This window comes from Neolamprologus brichardi, chromosome 17 (genome assembly GCF_056152115.1).
Source record: "Neolamprologus brichardi isolate AB-2024 chromosome 17, ASM5615211v1, whole genome shotgun sequence".
Lineage (NCBI taxonomy): Eukaryota > Metazoa > Chordata > Actinopteri > Cichliformes > Cichlidae > Neolamprologus > Neolamprologus brichardi.
Genome location: NC_142120.1, coordinates 10,095,699 through 10,101,063, shown reverse-complemented (window position 1 = coordinate 10,101,063; position 5,365 = coordinate 10,095,699).

The window sequence follows — 5,365 nt, the reverse complement described above, 5'->3', positions numbered from 1 at the left end:
CTTGATGTTATTGCAACCCCCTGGAGAGCTCTGCTTTTGAATCCAGAGAGCTCAAGATAGAGAAATACGTCGATGTGGGAAGAGGATTTGTTGTGTGATTTAGAGATAAATACCCCTCTAAGCTGACACGTTAGTGGTAATAAAGCCTGAATCTGACTATATCTGACTATATCTGACTGAGATGATTAAACTTTTCTTATTTTACAACATTTTGTAGAGTGTAATCAGTTTTTTATATTCACTGAGTAGCACTAATAACAAGGCAACATAACATACAAACAGTGGTGTTAGGATAAAACAATGCACCTATTTATATGCTCACTGGCCAGTTTATTAGGTACACCTTCCTAGTACTTAGCAAGGTGTAACCTTTGATCAACTGTACTGCAGCTTAACTCAAGATTCAGCCGACCAGGAAATGTTTTTCCAGTCTTCTGTTCATCAATTTTGCCAACCCACTGTGGTCTTCTGCTGCCTTGGCCCATCTGCTTCAAGGTGTCATGTGTCATGCATTAAGAGACGCTCTTCTGCATACCTTGATTGTAAGGAACAGTTATTGGAGTTGCTGTTGCCTTCTTGTCAGGTCTAGCATCAACAAAACATCTTATTTTATTGTTATCAGACCTTTACCTTCTTTATAAACCTGAGAGGTTGTTGTTTCTGCAGTTTCTGAAATACTCAGATCAGCCTGTGTGGCACCAACAACTGTGCCACATTCAAAGTCACTTAAATCACCTTATTTTCCCCCATTCTCATGCTCATGTTGAACTTCAGGAGGTCTTCTTAACCATGTCTACATGCCTAAATGCACACTGAGCCATGTGATTTGCTGATTACATATTTGCATTAAGAAGCAGTTTAGCAGGTATAGCTAATGCTGTGGCCGGTGAGTGTATGTTTGAGGTATATAAGTTGCAAAATTAAGTAATCTTTGATAATCCCTTTAAATGAAATGTAGGTTTCAGTTAGCACTTACCTTGCACAAAATGTTTACGCTGGACTTTGTGAGCTGCAATCTAAACTCTAATCCCATTTTCTCCTCAAGCGTCCATTAAAAATCACTCACACTAAACATGTTCTAAAAATAGTTTTAACTGAAGAAGATGGTTGTGTTTTAATGGCTGGAGGCTTAGCTGGTGCCTGCGTGCTGAGGGCTGCTGTCATTTACTTATGAGATTTATTCCCTAATGATATATACAGTATGGCACAGTAAAAATAGCAAACTGGTGAATGTAATGATGGTACCTGATAAACAATAGGAGACAAGTGGGGTTTAGAAGTAATCAGGTCAGATAAAGTTAACAGCATTTAAGGCTACAAATCTTCAAGTATCTTCTGGTGTGAGAAGGTCACCAATGTAATCAGAGCCCCTCTGACCCAGCTGTTGAGCTCCATTTGAAGTATTAAAGTTATATTACAGTGGTGAGAGTGGGAGAAAGGACTAAAAACACCTGGTGCGATAACCCAAGTTTGCTAACTTTCAAAACTAAAGTATCAAAAGTATGCCTCCAAAGTTGAAAACAACCCTCTGAAATTGGGTCCTTTTGGAGAAACTTTTATTCCAGTCGATCTCGACTCTCTGTCTCCTCTCCAAAACAAAGCCTGCTGGCCGGAAAGCTCAGAATGATTCTGACAGTTACTCGACTTGTGAAGTGAAAGTGAGGAGGCTGCTGCGGCTGTGCTTCCTGCAATTCAGAAACATATTAAAAATTAAGTTGTTTTTATCCTTCACAGATTTAGAGAAGGTCATCGCACTTGTATCTTATCTTGTTTAACTGCACGAGTTGCCCACGCATCTGCAGCTTGGTCAGGAGGACTTTTTTTCTGCTGGAAAACTGAGTGCTAAATATTCAGAAGTAGACCTGGCACACACAAATGTAAATGTACCATTCCTCAGATGAAAAGTCACTTTGTTTTTGCTTTTTTCATTTCTTTTTAAGCTGATACTACCAGGATTGGGAATGTTGGTTGCTATTTAAACTTTTGGGGATGATGCTAGCAGCACACATTTCTTCTCTCTTAAGTAATCTCTGTCCATCAAATACTGAATTGCCACCTAGGCAGTTGCCCCAGGATGCTACTTCAGCCTCCAACCCCCCCACGTTTGCAGCGTGTCACTTGGGTTTCAGTAATTGACCAGTTGCTGAATCCCTCCCCACATGGCTACAACAGCTGTCGTGTAATGTATTAGATTTCTTCACATGGTGAAGCTGTGTTCACAGGGCTGTATGCAGTAATTCATATGAAGCCTTGTTTTGTGTTTTCACTTTAGAAAACAAAGAATACAGTAAAAGTTTAAAAAATGATTACATTTCCTCTTTTTTCTGCGCTAAAATTCACCTTCAGCAGTTAAAATAGTAAGCTAACAAGCTTGCTAGCTTAGCATTAAAAATGCAATTACATGTGTCATTTTATATGATCTATCCTTTAAAAGAAACCAGTTGGAAATAATAAAAATCTACCAGAAAAACCATTCAAACCAATTCTTGGCAGTAACATGAGCTATATTGATATATTAGCCAATAAACATGTTTGCTTATTGCATTTCTTCTATTGGTCACATGCAACAAAAGATGCAGAAGTGCTTTTTGAGCTTTCTCAGACCAGAGTCCAAGTACCAAATTTGTTTTTTGCAGACCATTGTGTTTCTAAGACGTGGCCTCCACCAGTTTTGATTGGCTGTAATGGACAAAATATTGTAAAAAATTAAAAGTACAATAAATAGTTTACTCCTGCGAGCCTTGGTCTATTTTTTTTTCTCAAGATTGGTGAAAATTGTGCCACCTGTGAACTGGATCCTAATAATATACCATCCTATAGTGCTGTAATCTCATTGTGGTCCAAGTAACACAATGACCCATCATCTTTTAAAAACATTTTTTTTCCCTGTCCACTTCCACGTTCTCATAGACTGGCAGAATGTGAAATTTCCAGCTTTTTCTCGTCTAAAATGAAAAAATGGAGAAAAGTTAGAGGCACAATAGCACAATAGTAGCACGGCATAGAAGTTTATTGATTTCTTGCATCTTGTTACAGTAGATAATAATTTCTTTATATATTCTACATTGTTCTCGATAGTTTTTATTTCTTCCATAAATAGTGGCTTAACAGTGACCCAAAGACTAAAACAGAATCAGTTCTAGTTCTGACAAAAATATTGTTAATGATTTCATAGTTAAAGAATACAAAACCATAACATTTTGAATATACAATTTGTCATGATGTTAGCCAAGCACAGCCCATCCAACACAGTGTTTTGTAAATGCTTTAAGATGTGTTTCAAGAACACGATTGCACTGCAAAATCATCGGCTTGAACGAAACCCCGGATTATGCCTCTTCTGGTGTATGTCTCCATAATACATGAGATACAAATTGCACTAGTTTCCATGTGAATCACCAGGCAACAGAAACACTTCACTTTGAGTACATCTCTTACTTTGGGGATGTGTGTTGTGTCGTATCTAGGACCCCGTGCTACACGTTATACTTGTCAAACAGCTGTTGAAGTCCCCGAGAGACCAAACAACCACTTTAACTTGTCAAATGGCTCGAGACATCGTGAACAGCGTTTATCCATAATTACTTTCAGTCCATTCTTGTCTGGGTAATTCTGTGTATCCCTGAGCCACAACATTTTTTTTTTAAATAGCTTTCAAAACCTCTTGATGGCTGTTTCCATAATGGCTCCATCATCTCATTTGTATATGCACTTTTGATGGCATAATAGACACCAATTATTGGCAATGTCTCTAAACATGAAAAGGAAAAGGAAAAGAAAAAAAGAGCAATGCAGGTAAACGTATTGCCATCTCTCTTTTACATTCATGGATGTTATTATTTGTTTGTTTTTTGCCAAAGTTAAATGAAAAGGCATGAAAATGCAGTTTTTTGACTAAGCTCATTCGTCATCTACGAGGCAGAAGGGACAGTGCAAACCAAAATGAGTCACGGCTTGCTGGGAAACCAGTGAAACCAGTCGCATATTATTGCATGCACACGCTGCCTATTGAGCTACAGCATTATAATCTAACATCTTAAGCACTCTGCATTTATCTGACTTCAATCTACTTTAGAAACAGTCCGTAGATTGATGTGATATGTAGAAATGTACAGTTTTTGTTCTCTTTATAAGGCATGCCATTGTGATTCCTTTCTCAGCAGGTCACAGCGTCTGTGTAACAGCTGGAGTTGCTGATAATGCTGCAATCCTCTGTAAGTGTCCCCGGACAGTTTCAGAAGGCCACGGGTCGCCTTTGCACAGCAAAGCAAACAGTCAAGCGAGGCTCTTCACACCGGAGGGAGGGTTTCACTTTATTATACACCTGCAGCTTCTTCACATGGGTTCAAATAATAGTCGATAAGATTTGGAGCCTGTGAAATGAAGTTAGCTACACAGAGAACACAGCGAGGGAAATTCAGGTTTGTAAATGAGTGGAAAAGATTTGTTGTCGCCCAAATTAAATCAGCTCGAAAAACAGAAGGAACGTGCTTCTTCTGAAGACGGGATTCAAAGCATTAAACTGCGAGTGATATTCGCGGCTCTGAAACTTTTGTTATATTTGCCCACACACTTTTGCAATACGCACCCGCGAGTTGCAAGTGGGAAATTTTGGCTCCCATGTTTGATCTGGGGGAAAAAACACACACAAAAAAAAAAAAACCAGGGCCAATATTGATTTTTTATTTAACATCTGCAATTTTTTGCAGTTTTCTGAGCCCATACTGAGGATTCACAAGCAGTTTGGGTTTCTCCAATTCAGCTGGCAAAGGTTCATACTAACATCTTCTATCTCAGACTTCTAATACTGTCTTTTGTGATATAAATGTCGTCTTTCTGCGTGAAAGAGCTGACCATAAAATATAAAATATGTATGGTGTGCAGCGCAGCCACTATTTGAATGAAGCTGGTATTTTTATTAAGCACAAGCTGCACATACACAAAAAAAAAATACATTCATTTAACCATCTGTTGTGTGACACTAACTTTGGTTCATAGAAGACATCTTAAGTTCGTTAGAAATCATAGGATGGTGTTTTGATATGTGCGTGTGTGTTCCTGGTTAATGAACACAGTACACAGTGAAACATATCAAACACTCTCACCTTAACACAATTAAAGCTAAAGTGCAGAGGCTTTGTTACAACAACAACAACAACAACAGGCATACAGTAAGTGACTCCTAAACACTCACTAATCAGATGACTTAAAGAGCCTTTCGCCTACCTGAATAATAGATGTTTTGCTGCCACCTGGTGGTCACAGTGATAAATTATTTGAGCCTGGATTTACACCCAAGTGTGGAACTTTGTTTGCACCACCGTTTTTTTTTGTTTTTTTGTTTTTTTAATTCTTTTGGTTTTTG